The following is a 17893-nucleotide window of genomic DNA, read 5'->3' on the forward strand; positions in this document are numbered from 1 at the left end:
TGCTCTAACAGCCTTAATTTTCGTCATAGAGAGGTCAGGTTGGTCTCATTCTCTTGGAAAATGCCTAAATTTTCTAAAAAAAAAAATTCAAAAATATGAAAAAAAAATTTTTATAGCATTTTTTTGCAAGGACGTACCGGTACGTCCATGGGGGTAAAGGGATGAGTTTTGTGAAACGTACCAGTACGTCCTTTGGGGGTAAAAGGGTTAATTGGTTTATGCTATCTTAATTGAACCTAAAAGTTTAAGTCTATTGCTAGAAATAGTTATACTTCAGTGCTGGAAGGAAAGTTGTGATATTAATCAAATATATCCTGTTTTAATAATCAGGCAGCTGGACTCGCCTCAAACATCTAGTAAGGGGTCTCGGGTGAAATCAGTTTGTGAATAACTTTTGGGAGTATGGGAAGTAAATGAATGAATGAATGAATGATTTCAAGTTATCTGGGCATGGGAAGTGAAATACTAGACTTAAAAAGGATCTATAGGCCTACAGTATATGTTATTAATTTTACTTCTTTGCTGGAATATTATTACAATGAATAATTATTCTACAAGTATCATACTACAGGTTTAAGAAATATGGCTTTCTATGATCCTAAGGCAGTGTCTAAAATCTATAATCCATGAAAGTATACTATATAATCTTACATTAGCTACTGCATCACTGATAAGACCTTTTGAGAATAGAAGTTTTGAGAAATATTTGTATTTTTAGCATGACGTGGTAGTACTGTATACAGAAACAAATTAATGAAGTATAGTAATGAAAAAATCTATGATAATCTCACGAAAAAATAATTTGAGAACAATCTCACTTCAAGAGAAGTTATGCAATACTGGACTTTTTCAAATAGCAAATGCCCATCTCTATAATCCACCTTCCATAGATATTCACTACCTACTCTGTAACATAACGAAGGTGTAAAATTCTGAAAAATAATGAAAATAATGAAAATTTTAACTTATCTTTAAACTCATGTCAGTGAAATGTTATAGTCCCCATCCTTGTTATCAGCTTTAATTTATATATGAATAATTTCATCTTGTGCCATCAGTGTTCCTTTAGTTACCATGTCTTTCCCATATTATTAGGGGAATTGGGTCGCCAAGCGTTCCTTTAGCTTCCGTCTCCTTCCCATATTATTAGGGGAATCAGGTTGCCGACTAGAGAGTTTTTTGTTTACTGACTTCGGCTTCTGGATTTCAAATATGCAGGTAAACAAACGCTTCTGAAAGAAAAGAAAAATATCTTTACTCCATATGGTCTTCACTTTCGAATCATAGCCTGGCTCTTGATAATCAATGTGATACATAAGATTCTTTTTAGTAGCATTCATCAGAAAAAATGGTATATTTCATTTTATCTTTAGAGATCAAGATAACAATTTTGAACCTTGAACTTGACCATGCAGTTATTGACAAAAACAGCTGAAGGAAGAACAGTGCTATACTTATAGCATCCTGCTTTTCCAACTAGGGTTGTAGCTTGTCTAATAACAATAATAATAATAATAATAATAATAATAATAATAATAATAATAATAATAATAATAATAATAACAACAACTAAAGTCCATGAAAAAAACAATAACAAAATTATCCAAAACTAAAGTAGCAGTCATGTATATGAAGATTGGTGCTTTGATAAGATCCTTATTCTTTCAACAATAGTTTTATGAGTACTATTCCTAGTAAGGTTTCCAGTATCGTTATTGCATTGATAATATTGCATTTGCAGTATTAAGAAGTGAATAGATTAAATTCTCACAATTATACAGATAGTTAATTAGATATAATTATATATCCCTGTATCGTGATACTGCTTTCTGCAAGGTACCAGGCATGAAGTTGGCAAAGATTGTAAATCTATTATCTATATAGAAACAAGTCTATTAATCAAAGGGTAAATACAGGCAGTTTTGGTTTTACATCATTCAGGAGTTTGGTATACAGAGACTAGCTTCTTTGAACTACAGAACTTTGAAACAATTTGTAATTTTAATTTGAACTCTAATAATGTACAGCTTTTCAAATACCAACTATCAATGGTTTGTTTTCTAATTAGTGTGATGATTGAGTAATTCAAAATATCGTCATCTTGACGGCTCTTAAAAGCATAAAGAATATATAAACACGAATAGTACAGAAAGTATCACCAAATATCAACACAATTTCTAAGGAAAATATCTCATATACATAAACCCATGTTTCCCTGCCTGCATAACACTGGGCTGTTTAACTATTATTATATAGCAGCAACCACTTGAAAATGCTGAATTCATATGTTAATGAACCTACCTTTTCAGTAATAAAACTACACTCAATACGGCCAAAATATGTTATCTCCAACACTCAATCTGTTGTTGCAGACACCAAGAATTCAATTTTTTCAGTTATCAACCCTAAATTTTCAAGGTTTTCTTAATTCTTTGCAAAATATCAAAATGTTTAGAAAAATACGATAGCAATTTCAATAGTCTTTGTCAAAATTCAAAGATCCAGGGACGGGGGGAGGGCCCCAGGGATGGGGGGAGGGCCCCAGTGACGGGGGGAGGGCCCCAGTGACGGGGGGAGGGCCCCAGGGATGGGGGGAGGGCCCCAGGGACGGGGGGAGGGCCCCAGTGACGGGGGGAGGGCCCCAGGGACGGGGTTAGGGCCCCAGGGACGGGGGGAAGGCCCCAGGGACGGGGGGAGGGCCCCAGGGATGGGGGGAGGGCCCCAGGGACGGGGGGAGGGCCCCAGGGACGGGGTTAGGGCCCCAGGGACGGGGGGAAGGCCCCAGGGACGGGGGGAAGGCCCCAGGGACGGGGGGAGGGATCCAGGGAGAGTTCCGAGACCATACATAAGTAACCTAACGAGACCAGATCAGTCCCTTTTCTTGACTGACGGACCAACGTTATCACCGTTAAGACAGGCAGAATGTAGATCGGATGAACTACTCATAGGATACCAATTTGAACATTTATAAACAAATTAAAATGTAATGCAAAACCTATGTACTCATCAATTTTAGAGATAGGTTCTGTCGCTCAAATCGAACCACATTTCCTATAAAATCATTGGGTGACCCCTTTGTTAAATAAGTTCCGTCACTCAAATTGAACCACATTCCTTAAAAAAAAGCATGGGATGACCTACACTTAGATGACCATAACAAATGGTTTATGAGGATTATATACCCTAATTTTCCTATAAATTCTTTGGTAATTTTGTTACTCAGTACATCAAAGACTAATATAGATTAGATGATGGAATGAGGACCATATTGTTTAGTGCACCAACTAGTACAAACACAGCTGTTAAGTTAGACTAAAACTTTAAATATCATTGAATAGCAAACCTGTTAAACCCACAATAAATTCATAATGTTATACGAGTGAAAAATTTGGATTTAAGAGTACAGTAGCTTTATGGGAAATTGCGCCATTAAAACTGTATACCATAATTCAAAAGTAATTTGTATTTTTCTTTATGGGAAATTGCAGCATTAAAACTGTATCCCATAGTTCAAAAGTAATTTGTATTTTTCTTAACTATAAAAACTTGGGTCCTTTATAGGTTTATGCTTTCAGCAAAGCTGGATACGGCTGAATAAAACTTAATGAGGCGGTGGCAGTTGAGGGTGGCGTGTAAGGCCCGCCCACCCAATAGACCACTGAGCTCCCACTTTGACCCTAAATTTAGGCCTTGCGGGGTTTTTGAGGTAGGAAATGTAGCTTAAAGAACTCGTTTGTAAACAGGTAGTTAGAAAAAAATAAAAATTACCCTAAAAATTTATGATTTGTTCTTACAAGAATTTAATAAACCTTTGTCCTTTAAGCTTGGTCACTACCAGGGAATGGTAGGCAGACAAGAAAGAACCTGTATCTGCTTGGAAGATATGTTGTCTGAATGTGTGTTCATTTATGAGAAATGGGTTTGCTTACATGTGGGCAGTGAATTCCTTCCCTTTGTCTGGGAGAATGGAGGAGGTACTAATAAACAAAATTTATTTGTTAAGAAAAGTTTCTCGATCATGTGGCTTCCGCCGTCTTGTGTCAGATCCATCAAATGAAGGAGTGTCTTCGTCACTACAAGCAAAGGGAAGAAAAATAAGGGCTAGTTGATCTTACCTATCCTTGTAGACTTATATTCCTACCACTATGGTTGGTTCAATTGAGAGGAACAAGGATCATTTGACTATCAAGCAAAAGGGCAACTCCCATGCGAGTGCGAGTGCCCAAGAGGTCGCTTAACAATGGAACATTTCAAGAGGATCACTGTCGTCATAAGATTGGTTGCAAGCAACTGCTTCTGTAAAATCAGGATGAAACCTTGCCCTCTAACTGCCCTAGCTAGGATGGGAGTTGGTCGTACATGTCTGTCCTTGGACCGGTAAACACTAGAGTAACCAGCGATCTCTAGAGGATAAAAGCATTACAGAAAACATTCCAGGCTGATAGCTGTCAAGCAAACGATCGGTTGCAAGCCACTATTTCCAAAAGACAAGATTGAGACTGTGTGCATAAGTCAGGTTACTGACCAATAAACACACAGAAAAATTTTCTCTATAGAAGGTATATGTTCCCCTCAATCTTATGGCAGGAATCCCATGTTTTAGGTACCCTCGGGCAGGCCAAAAACTGGGGAGCAACCTGGATGGTTTGTTGCACCCGAACTCCATCAGTTGACATCGATAAATAATTGTAAATGAGACCTCCTCCTTCCTGGTGATAGGTATAGCTAAGAAAAGAGGTAGATGCTTCCCGATTGAATTAACTGGAATAAGCTCCGATTGTTCCCTCTCAAGGGAACAGACTCGCTTTGTATAGTTTTGAAGTCTAAGTACTTTTGATACTTACATGTATGATCCATAGATATTAGGGAGGGCTTGACTGGGATGGAGGAGGAGCCCATTTGAGAGCAGACTTCCTATGTCTGGGGTTCATGGAAAGGCAGTGGTTCTTGTAGAACCTGACTTTTCTTAGGAGATACAACATTGGCTGATAGAGAGAGCTAATGATGCATTGGAACAAGATTCTAATTTGTCTGGATCCAGGCATCAATTGGCTTAACCCAAGATTGTCCTTTACATACAAAGGAATGTCAGCAGGTTCTGCATGATGGTAACTTGCCCTTGCTACTCTTCACGAGCGTACATCCATGTGCCCACATGGCTAGCACATGCAACTGGTGAAACGAACAGCCTTCGTTGGCAGTAGTAGCTCACCAGCTCACATGTGAATGTGTCAAATCACAAATGCCCTGCCTTAGGGTAAGTGATCGTACATTAGCTTGAGCATCGTGAACGCATTTGTGTTTGTCAATGTGCAACATAATTGCTCAAAAGGAGTTGATCGTTCACGAGCAGTAGCATCATGAACATGTTCGCAAGCATGCATGCACCCACGAGAAGCTCATGCAGCTGGGAAAGAGAGTGTGTTGAAGCTCACCTGTAAGCAAACACTCATCTGCCATTGCTTGTGAACGTAAGAGCAAGCTGATTCTATCCCGTTAAGAGTAGAGACTTGGGCCAATAACCACAAACGGTTATATTTCATGAGACTCGTTGTACCCTGAGGCATGGTGGGCTGAGGCAGAAAGGGGTCAGACGCCAAGACCATGTGTGTGCTCCAAAGAGCTCTCTATCCCATAGGGAGATGATGTCTGAGGCAATAAATCCCAAGAATTATGTCTCAAGAATGGTCGTAAACCAGGAGAATGATGGTGAGAGGCAGTTAATGTAACCAGTCCGCAGGCATTAACATGAGGGTGCTTCAAAGAGCTCAATATCCAGTAAGGAGTGGAGATCTGTGACAATAACCCAGCAAGGTTATGTCTCATGAGACTTGTTGTGCACTGGTGAGTTGATGGTGAGAGGCGGCAGCCACAAGAAATCTGAAGGTATCTCCATCTGTGGCAATAACCTCGAAGGATTATGTCTCATGAGCCTTGTTGTAGCGAGATCTGGCTCATAAAGGTGAGCACATATACATAAACCGAAGTAGCGTTTGTCAGAACCTCAATAAGAGCTGGAAAGAGACATTGATGAATCAAGCATTTGTTTCCAAAACCCCGATGAGGGCTGACCACACAGGTGAGGAGGGCCTTGCTCGTGAACAAGAAAGGTGCACAACACTGGGTGGAGAAGCTGATGCTTCTTATGCTGCAAGACCTCAACGCATTGAGTGAACTCAGGTTGAGGGTGCGCCACGTAATCAGCAAGCATAGAAGTCTGACAGTGGTCAGCTTCTGGGTCATATCGAAAGGATCACCTGACTGGTAGTGACTGGTAGTCTGCAACTGCTCATGTTTATGCATTGGATCTGCATGAACGAATGGAAGAGCAGATATGAAGGGTGCTGAAACTAAGTTCACAAGAAGCTCTGGAGGGTCACCCAGAATCTTGGATGGGAAGACCATGAATAACCCCTGGGAAGGCAGCTGTGCCCTCCGACTGTTCCCTTGTAGCATCTCCAAAGGCTGTTCCTTAAAGGGGAGACCCAAAAGCCATAAAGAAGGAGAGTTGCGCATGCGGCAACGAGAGAGAGTTCCCCAGTATAGGGGAAGTGACAGTTTCTGCACCTAAGAGTTGTCCAGGGTTCAGTCGATCACCACTCTTACCCATTCGTCCATCGGAAGAGAACTAACAAGCAGAGAAAACGCGGAGGGAATGAGACACCGAAGTAAGAAGTTGGGAGTACTTCTCCCGTCATCTACTGAACTGCTCTCACTGGAAGGATGACTGACTACACCCTGAAAAAGTAAATAACCATTGATGTAAACAGACAATTTTATGTAAAGAGCTGACAAGGGGAGAGACATGCAGCACGTCTTCACTCTACAGAGCCAAAAGTAAAAGTGACATCATATAACCCGCTACATCCTGCTAATTAGCGGCAGACTTATACTAGTTTCAGCTTTGCCCAAAGTATTATATCCATAGTAAAGATCAAAAGAGTGTATTAGGTGGAACACAGGGACTTTAGCAAACATAACCACACACACACATTACCTATGCTATGACTCAAGTCTTTCTCTTTACTTACCAATGGGTTTCAAATGCCTGGAATAGCCTGTCTGATCCTAAAACTGTTTCACATGCAAACTTATAATAAAAACATTGGCCCATGTAACAAATAGCAATTTCTCCTTACCAAAAATTAACAGGTCGAAGCCTGATGTCTTTCAGTAGCTACGGGACTATTTATTGGAGTCCATTTTCTACTATTAGGTGAAGGTATAATGCAGTTGGTTCCAGCATGAAGTTGCGGAGCTGCCCGTGCTTCTTGTTCTGTTGAATTAACCCTTTTACCCCCAAAGGACGTACTGGTATGTTTCACAAAACTCATCCCTTCACCCCCATGGACGTACCGGTACGTCCTTGCAAAAAAATGCTATAAAATTTTTTTTTTCATATTTTTGATAATTTATTGAGAAAATTCAGGCATTTTCCAAGAGAATGAGACCAACCTGACCTCTCTATGACAAAAATTAAGGCTGTTAGAGCAATTTAAAAAAAATATACTGCAAAATGTGCTGGGGAAAAAATAACCCCCTGGGGGTTAAGGGTTGGAAATTTCCAAAAAGGGTTAATATATTTGTATAAATGTAACAGTCAAATATAAAAAAAAAAATGGTATAAAATTGACATTAAAGATACTTTTTACCTGGTGAATAAACATATATAGAGGGGATTAAAACATGACTCTTTTACTCCTAAACAGAGAACATATCTCCCACCATATCTAATCATAACCAATTACCCACTCCAGCTTAATAAAATGAATAAATTAAATCCCCATGTGGGATCATTAAGAAGTATTTGGTCTCCTGCTCAATGCCACCATACATCTACACACCAGACAAGGGTCTTCCTCAATTATATTTTTACTCCCAACCTTTGATTTATTCACTGAAATGCTAATGGCAGCCACAAGAAAAGGCGCTTAGATAGCAAGTAGGAAAAATATTTGGTTCATGTATTTGGCTATAAATTAAAGTATCATATATTTACCCTTCTATTCTATATTTACTGCACTAAGTAAAAGCTCAAATATGACAATGTAGGGTAGGGTAGGGTAGGGTAGGCAAGGTAAGCTAAGGTAAGGTTTATGTTATGTTGTTAGGGTAGGGTAGGGTAGGGTAGGGAAGGGTAGGGAAGGGTAGGGTAGGGTAGCATAGATAAGGGTAACTAAAGGTAGGTATAGTAAGGATAGGTATGGTAAGAGTAGGTAAGCACAGGTATGAGGTATAGTAAGAGTTAATTAAGTAAAGGTAAGGTAAGGTAAGGTAGGGTAGGGTACGGTGGGGTAGGGTAGGGTACGGTGGGGTAGGGTAGGGTACGGTGGGGTAGGGTAGGGTAGGGTAAGGTAATGTAAGGGTAGGGTAAGGTAATGTAAGGGTAGGGTAGGGTAGGGTAAGGTTAGTGAAGGGTAGGGTAAGGTTAGTGAAGGGTAGGGTAAGGTAGGCTAGGGTAGGGTAAGGTAGGCTAGGGTAGGGTAAGGGTGGGTTAGCTAAGTTAAGGTTAGGTGAGGTACGGTAAGGATAGGATAGCTAAGGTAAGGGTGTAAGGTAGGGTAAGGTAAGGGTAGGGTAAGGTAAGGGTAGGGTAAGCAAGGGTAGGGTAAGCAAGGGTAGGGTAAGGTTAAGTTTGGTAGGGTAAGGGTAAGCTAAGAGCAGGTAAAGTATGAGTAGGTAAGAGAGTAGGTAAGGTGAAGGCAGGCAAGGTAAGAGTAGGTAAGGTCAGGACAGGCAAAGTATGTACTGTATATGTAAATTATGTGTAGGTAAAGTATGGTTAGGAAAGGTAAGATTAGATAAATTATAGGTATGAAAGGTAAGGGTAGGTAATGTGAGAGTCATTAAGGTTAGATGAGGTAAGGTAGGATGAGGTAAGGTAGGATAAGATAAGGTAAGGATAGGTAAGGTAAAGTGAGGTTAGATAAAGTGAGGTTAGATAAAGTAAGGGTAGGTAAAGTGAGGTTAAGTAAAGTAAGGTTAGGTAAAGTGAGGTTAAGCAAGGTAAGGTAGTTAAGAAAAGGGTATGTAAGGTAAGAATGGGTATGATAGGGGCAGGCAAAGTGAGGTTAGGTAACTACAACATAAACAAGAGAGAGTATTTTGTAATTTTATTTTCGTAATTATGCTCAGTGGATTTTGAGAAAGCATTTGATAGCATTTCACGTAGTATGCTAAAAAATATATGAGGCACTATGGGATACCAGAAAAGTGTAAACCTGATAATGGTTATGCATAAGTGGAACTTAATGGTAGTCTTACAGATACATTTGAGGTCAAGACTGGAGTACTACAGGGTGGAATACTATCCCATCTGTTGTTTATCATAGTGATTGATTATGTTATGAACAAGGTAATGTAAGGAATGAATAATGGCATTCACTGGAAAGGGGATCAGAGATTATGTGATCTTGAATACGCAGATGATATAGTTCTAATTGTTTCTACAATGGTTGAAATACAGGAAATGATTGATAGGTTAGTAATGGAGGGGAGAAAGATTGGATTGGTGATCAACTCGAGAGAGAGAGAGATCATGCATATTACAGGGCAATGTAACAGTAACAAAACTACTTTTTCTTATAGAAAATATTACGCTCTCTTCGAAAATGACACTCGTTCTCGTCGCAAATGAATAGTTTCAGAAATATATATATATATCTATATCCTACAGTAATGGGGGACCCCCAGTGGGAACTCGGGGTTTTGGGTGGGGAAAACATACTGGGGAAATGATGTATAGCTGTAAAACAAGCATTTTCTTCTCTATACATTACCTTCTTGGATTTATAATAACCGGAGGAAAAGACAAAACAGTATAACCGTATAAACTTTGGGGCGTCGTTGCAAAGACTATTCCTCATGAAAAAATACAGTAACCAGTGCTGCCAATGCCTGATGTAGAACAAATGTTAGCATTCCATGCTAACATTAGCACACTCACGTACGTACGTTCGTACATACCAGTTTTCGATCTTCTGCGCAAAAACCCCGCCTCCCTACGTAGAAACTTTTCCCCCACTAATAGGATTTCTTCTTCCCTAACCGTGAAATGTAACTCTCCGTCTCTCTACCAGCTCTGTTCAAGTCTATTACATGATTACTTATGTAATACCCCCGTATACATATTACTTTTGACCCTAGAATTACTCGTTTTATTATCCTATACCTTATAAAATCAACTCATTTTGTATTCCCATTCAATATTACAGTGAACCCTCGTTTATCGCGGTAGATAGGTTCCAGACGCGGGCGCGATAGGTGAAAATCCGCGAAGTAGTGACAGCATATTTACCTATTTATTTAACATGTATATTCGGACTTTTAAAACCTTCCCTTGTACGTAGTACTGTTAACAAACCACCCTTTAATGTACAGAACACTTAATGCATGTACTACAGCACCCTAAACTAAAACAGGCACAAATATTAAAGGCGATTTTATATCATGTGTTTCCTAAACACCTAAAAAGCACGATAAAAAATGGCAACCAATGTTTTGTTTACGTTCATCTCTGATCATAATGAAGAAACAAACTCATTTAGTGTACACATATATGTACGTATAGGTTAGTTTTTGCATCGATTATATTGATTATACAGTACTGTATGTTGATTTTTTTATTACCAACGTTTTAGTTTACGTATTTTTCTTAGGACTTCCAAATGAAATCTTTTTCTTTATGACGCCGCCTGAAACGACGGCGTGTACGCTCAGTAAACAACCACGCTCAGAACAAACAAGGCATTTAACGCGCATGATGATAGTGATAAATAATGATACAGTACATACAGTATTTACAGTAAAAGCATTTACAAAATATGTTACCTTACAAATATAAATTATACAGTACTTGTACGTAGCAAAGCAGGAAAACAATTTGAGAGAGAGAGAGAGAGAGAGAGAGAGAGAGAGAGAGAGAGAGAGAGAGAGAGAGAGAGAGAGAGAGAGAGAGAGAGAGAGAGAGAGAGAGATTGTTTTACGTACGTAAATGTAAATTTTAAACAAAAAAAATATGATAGGTTACAACATGTAGACTTTTAAAACCTTCCCTTTAACTTAATGCATACAATACGTACATTACTAAACTATAAAACAGGTTAAAGTAAAAAATAAAGATTGTTACTGTACTCACCACGAAAGAAGTTCAAGAAAAACTTGAATGACGATGGCGATGAATTTGCTGCACAGTAGAAATGATGATGATGAAGCTGATGATGTGTTCTACTGTGCAGTCAATGATAGTATTTTACGTCTCTTCAGACGGAGGTGTCTTTTCCTGGGACACCTCTTCAACTTCTTCAATTTCTTCCGAAGGCGTACTAGCAGGAGGAACTGGCTCTTTTTTGCGAGGCTGGAAGAACATTGTGATCGGAAGTTGTTGCCGCTGCTTCTTTTTTCGATCCAAGAGCATCCTGTAGGGAGTCGTGATGTCATCGACCTTATTTGAGAATTGCATCGAGCGAACCATATCCTCGTCCGACTCTTGTAACATTTCTTTCACCTCCTTCATATGGTTGCAGAACTTGGCAAGCCGTTCTAATGTTAAGCCCGTTTCTTCGACATTTTCTTGGGTCTCTTCCTGGGTACCCTCACTCTCTTCCTCACTTGCCGATTTCGTCAGGTCTTCGAGGTCTGCGTCAGTTAGGGGCTGGGAATGGCAGTCCAACAACTCGTCGACGTCTTCAGTCGTCATGTCGCCAAACCCGTCACCTCCAATTATGGCAGCCAACTGCACAGATTTCCGTATTGCAGAGTGTTGGATTTCCGACGGAGTAAATCCCTTGTCGTCGTAAATAATATCGGGCCACAGCTTCTTCCAGCTCGCATTTACGGTTGCAGGTTTCATCTCTTGAAGTGCCTTTTGAATATTCTGCAGGCACGTGGCTATGGTGTACTGCCGCCAGTACGCCTTCAAGTTGAAGTCTTCATCCTCGTCATCTTGGGCAGCATCCACACACGCAACGAGGTCCGCCAAGGTATTCTTCGTGTAGAGGGCCTTGAACGCCCTGATAACCCCCTGGTCCATTGGTTGAATTAATGACGTGGTGTTGGGTGGCAGGAACTCAACCTGAACGCCCTCACGCGACAGGTCAGTTGCGTGTCCACCAGCGTTATCCATAAGGAGAAGGATCTTGAATGGCAAGCCCTTCTCTAAGAGATATTCATGGACTTGCGGGATGAAACACTGGTGGAACCAGTTGGAGGTCAGCATCTTCGTAATCCATGCTTTTTGATTATGCATCCAGTACACGGGAAGGAGATTCTTATTTTTATTTTTCAAAGCGCGAGGATTTTTCGACTTATAAATAAGCCCCGGCTTTAACAAAAATCCAGCAGCATTGCCACACATCACGAGGGTAACGCGATCCTTGAATGCCTTAAAGCCAGAGGCTTTGGCTTCCTCTTTGAACAGGAAAGTTCGCGACGGCACTCTCTTCCAAAACAAGCCGGTTTCATCCATATTAAAGACTTGTTCCGGCTTGTATCCACCTTCAGCGATAATGTTCTTGAAAGTCTGGTTCACGTAAGTTTCAGCAGCGGCAGTGTCAGCGGAAGCAGACTCCCCATGCAGGGAAACGCTTTTCAGGGCGAAGCGTTTCTGAAACTTCACGAACCATCCTTTGCTTGCGGAAAAACGTTTCTGAGGCTGGGAATCAGTGGATGTCCCTGGTTGAGGATCATCTGCATCATCATCATCTTCAGCATGGTTGCCGTCGTCGTCTTTAGGTTCCTTTGCAGCAAAATTCTCATATAAGCTCAAAGCCTTTGTTTGGATGGTGTTCGTATCCAACGCTATGTTCTTCTTCCGGCAGTCGGCAATCCACACAGCTAAAGCACCTTCCATGCGTACGATCGTTTTATTACGCGTTGTAACGACTCGCTTCGCTGATCTGCTAAAGGTGATTGCAGCAGTCTTTCTAATGTTCGCCTCGTCCTTCTTGATGTAGCGAACGGTGGATTCGTTGATGCCAAAATGGCGGCCGGCGGCCGCGTAACTTCTACCATCTTTTAACATGTCGAGAAGCGTAACCTTCTCAGCTATCGTCATCATCCTTCGGTGGCGTTTAGGCTCACTACCAGCCTTACTAGAAGCAGAACGCTTGGGAGGCATTGTAACAGAAAGTTCAACAAAAAGTTCAACTTAAAACAGTCGCACACAGCACAGATTAAACTTCACAAACTTAAGAACGTCTACTCAGCAATACGCGGAAAGAGAAAGTGAACGATGCAGCCCCGCGAGAACTTTGATGCTGCGGGTAGAAGATGCGGGCAAAACACCAATCACAGGCTAGATAACAAAACTTGAGTTTTGATTCGTCATCTATCAGCGCTTGAACCAATCACAACCCGTCTTACAGTACTATGGCGCGTTGGTTACTCATAGAAGATGCCCCCGCGCATACTGAACGTACGTAGATTAAGTACAATACCGTAATAATAATAAATAATGATAATAATACTGTACAGTAATAATAATAATAATAATGATTAATAATAATAACAATAATAATTTTATTAACAACAACAACAATAATAATAATAATAACAATAATAATAAAAATTTACGTACGCTATTTTACGCCTCTCTCTCTCTCTCTCTCTCTCTCTCTCTCTCTCTCTCGTACGCTTACAGTATTCGAAATGTGATTTTTGCAACAAAGAATATTATTGGATGCAGTACTGTACTACGTACGTATACATACAAAAGATTCATGGAAAAGAAGCACATCCATTACAGTACACACCATTCTAATATGGTATGACTGCATCTGATTTGCGTTTCATGTTCGATTTAATTTTACTACGTACTGAATTATCGTATGATCACATTCTCTTTTCGTGTTTTATTTCTTTCTGTGCTGAATTATATATCATATGTAATGCAATGAACAATCAGTAAGAGCAGATATTACTAATTACAGTATTAATGGAATTACAGGTAACAAAATATCGTATTTGGTTGTCTTCAGATTTCGCGGTATTTTCGAATTTTCCGGAAAATCCGCGATATGTATATATATATGGGTTATGGGAAAACCCCGCGAAGTGGTGAATCCGCGATTGTCGAACCGCGAAGTAGCGAGGGTTCACTGTATTTATCATACATCGCACATTATCTTCCTATATTGGTTTTATTCCTTTTGTTATTTCTTTGTCACAACCCAGATTTCACATAAATACTTGCTCTATACAAGTTTCCCTATCCAGTTCATTCATGTTTACCCACTAGACTCCGTTGTTTTCCCGTTAACCAATCACGATCCTATACGTATTCAAAGTTTACACAAGGGGGTTGTCAGTTAATATTTCCCTACCCCCTTCCTTTATCTCTTTAAATGGTCTATTCATACCCCTTCCACCAAATCCTTTTCGCTGGAAACCTTTGTCCTTGTAAGGTGTACGTCATTTCAAGTGAGATTTATTTTTCCGTATTTTGCCATGGAGGAAGTTATATAAACTTGTAACGGCTGCAGTATTCCATACCTAAAAGCATTTGCTAAATTCCATGGTGATTTTTATGATTCTTCATCCAATGTTGATAATTTCCTTGAAGTACACGATGTAATTCCTCACCGTTTACAGTGTCCCAAGTGCCGTTTCCTCTTATCTTACGTGTTTTATTGTAATACCGAAACCAAGATACCTAAAACCAAAAAGAAACGTCGGTGTCATTATACCGTTACTTCTTATAAAGGTACATTTTTAGGAAAAAGTCGCCTACCCCCATGGGAGATATTATTTAAAGTTAAGCCGTCAGTCTCACCCTCCCGTGTCCTGCAAGTCTCGACGTCCCCTTCATAAAGGTAAGTCATTTAACGAAAGTCATTATATGTGTTTTGTGACCTGTTAACTTCTAGGTTAGGTTAGGTGGGTGGGTTAGGTTCTGTACCCTTTTTATACCTTTTTATATAGTGTAAAGTGTATAGGAACAATTCATTAAAATACACATGATAATATTACCGTAGCATTGCTACTGTTAGCAATGCCTTTGTAACGTTGTTAACAGTGTATAATTGGTAACGTTCCTTATTTTAACATTCCTAGTATATACGAGAGTTTTGTGACCTGGGAACCCCTAGGTTAGGTTAGGTGGGTTTGTTATGTTCTGTACCCTTTTTGTAATTTTTATATATTGTGTAACTGGTAATATTACCGTAACAGTCCCAGGCATCGTTGATAACACTGTGTATCATTGGTAAAGCTGCTAATGTTATCGTTCGCAGTACATTCGTGAGTGAAGTAACACCGTTGAACAAGTGTTTATATTTAAATATTTTAACACAACACACATGACAACAGAGGTTATATTTAGCCATTTTAACAGAAAATATATGTTTTCCTGTAGAAAATGACGTGATTTAACCGTTTTTCACCCTCATTTCATCCGTAATAACAGCAACCAATTCGGCAACTTAAAAGTTAGTCGAATTGGTTGATGTGTTTGTTTGCAGTTGAAATGAAGGTCAAATTCGGTTAAATCACGTTATTTACTATAGGAATACATATATTTTCTGTTCGAAATCACACCCTGTAATACAATACAACTTTACCAAGGAACCATCATTACCAGCAATGGATCACTAGTTACAGAATTCAAGGAGACATTAAAGAGGGCAGAGCAAGCAATGGCCAGGCTAAAACAGTTTGAAGGTCAAATGGAATAACAAATTGCATCAAAATCCTAATATACATTTCACTTGTAAGATCGATATCAACTTGTGGGCACCAGTCGTGGTACAGCACTGTAACAACTGATGTAAAATTTCTTGCCTTTGAAAATACAGCATTGAGAAGGATTTTGGGAATCAATGGCAGCAGCAATAATAAAGGCAGCAGCTCTTTAACGACCTTCCACTCGATATCAAGAATAGCAATAATGTGGCAGCTTTCAAGAAAAACCTGAAGACTTATCTTTTTAGAAAGTGTTATAATAGTGACCTGAAAACTATTAAGCCTGAATACAAATGCTAGCGAAATAACTGATAACGATACAGAGCAAAATATTAACTGGAAAGAAATTATTTTTTTCACACACCAAGGCCCGCCTGAACAGACCTTTAGTGTTTGATGGAGGGCGAGAAATAAACCAGTAAAAGTTAAGTAAAGATATGAGAATTGGGTTGAACTGAGAGATGGTACAGGAAAGAGACATAAGACTTGAATTCACCAAGGAACTATGCATCCTATGGTTTCCAGAGCATTAAGATAATTTGGTTTGCTTTATTGCCTTATTAAATCCTATTTCAAAAACACCCAAAGATACGCCCTACGCAAATCTGTACCGTTAAGTATACTCTAAGGGTAGGCCTAATCTAGCATGAAGTTGCTTGGTCTTGAAAGAAATATAGGCCTACGCTAAGATACACTTCTATCAGGCTAATCTCACACCAAGAATAAAAGACAAACATTAACTGTAAAATTGAATATCATGAAATTATTGAGCATTACCTTCACAGTAAATGAAACAGAAGAAATTCACAGCACAGTTCAATATATATCGCCGTTCCTTGTTGACATGGAGAAACAAATGACGTATTGGAACTCACTTGGTGCAGTGTTGCCACTTGCCAGTAGGGTTAGTGTAAAAATTCCTAAAACCCATGATAAAAAAAATCCCCATTTTCACAAATATATTTTCTTCTGGTCACGTAGGGTTTAGTAATATACTGCATATAAGTGCAAGATAACCAATTGCAACAATATAAATGTTTGTTTCTTCGTAGAAATTGGTACAGAATATCTCCACCAGACATCGAAAATCCCCAAATCTAGGGATAAATTCCCGTATCTGGCAACACTGACTTGGTGACTTCGAGAATCTCGAGAAAAAATATGATATAGTTTCGTATCTACGATTTGCTCCTGTAAATTATAAAATAATACTACTTTTTTTTTTTATAAACCATGGACAGTACAGTAAACGTGGAATTATATTTTATAACTTAATTATGAATAGTAACAAGAAAGTTGACTGACAAACGTTTCCTTATTCTGTTTAAGGACTGATTTTCTAGTCCTATAAATGGACTACATTATCTTATAATTTATTATAATTAATAAATAATGAATATTCAACACTAAAAAGTTATACATATAACTTAAAACATTAAATAAATCTAGATTTCTGCTGGCATACGATTTTCTAATAAGGAAACAAAACTAGAGTTCATCCATTTGTTTTATATAACGCTAATTTTAAATATTTTGAAATATGAGCTGTTTATTTCCTTTTATGACTTATAGATGTTTATTTTCCATTTAAGGCTTTTGATTTAAGAAATTCATGGACACTGCGATGGTATGGACACCTACTGACAGAAAACATAACTAATTATGCTAATAATAAAGATCAAATTAGTGAATTATGCAAAGGTATTTTGTGCAAGACGTGCTCAATATGATGAATGAAATTTGCGACGTATATCATAGAAATTGTGTCTACTTTCATTGGCATTCGTAATATACTGGATTTCTGGGATAGAAACTGGAAAAAAAATATATTTTTTAAAAAACTGCTAGCAACTTCTGCCTTTTCTAGATTAGTCATGAAAATATCTATTGTTTAATGATTTGAATAATTTCGTATTAAATATATATTCCATAAAAATCAGTAGATGAATGAAGTTTAAATGTATTCCTTATACATTTTAATACCTTATTTTCTTCAAAATCAGATGTTTTAAAGATATTTTGTTTTCTTGTTTGGTAAAACAAGTGGCAGACCAGTTTCCATAACTGCCACGTGGCATAAAAGGAAATTATAATGTACACAATAAATCAATCTTAAAGATGCAATGGAATGAAAATTTAGTTGAACAAAATACTATCTAAAGATTGTGTGTTTTTACGTGTCCATTGTTACATATGAACACAAAGCAAGAGACAT

At 38.7% G+C, this 17893-nt stretch overlaps 1 long non-coding RNA gene across 1 annotated transcript; it reads right to left on the bottom strand.

Moving 5' to 3' along the window:
* Positions 1–756: 756 nt before the first annotated feature.
* LOC137630876 (uncharacterized) lies at positions 757–16532 on the bottom strand. Its single transcript, XR_011041788.1, has 3 exons — positions 16456–16532; positions 7140–7276; positions 757–1232 (listed from the first exon to the last, which is right to left on the bottom strand). It is a non-coding gene; the product is annotated as an uncharacterized lncRNA (long non-coding RNA).
* Between the last annotated feature and the right edge of the window lie 1361 nt (positions 16533–17893).

This window comes from Palaemon carinicauda, chromosome 39, assembly GCF_036898095.1.
Source record: "Palaemon carinicauda isolate YSFRI2023 chromosome 39, ASM3689809v2, whole genome shotgun sequence".
NCBI classification, from domain to species: Eukaryota; Metazoa; Arthropoda; class Malacostraca; order Decapoda; family Palaemonidae; genus Palaemon; species Palaemon carinicauda.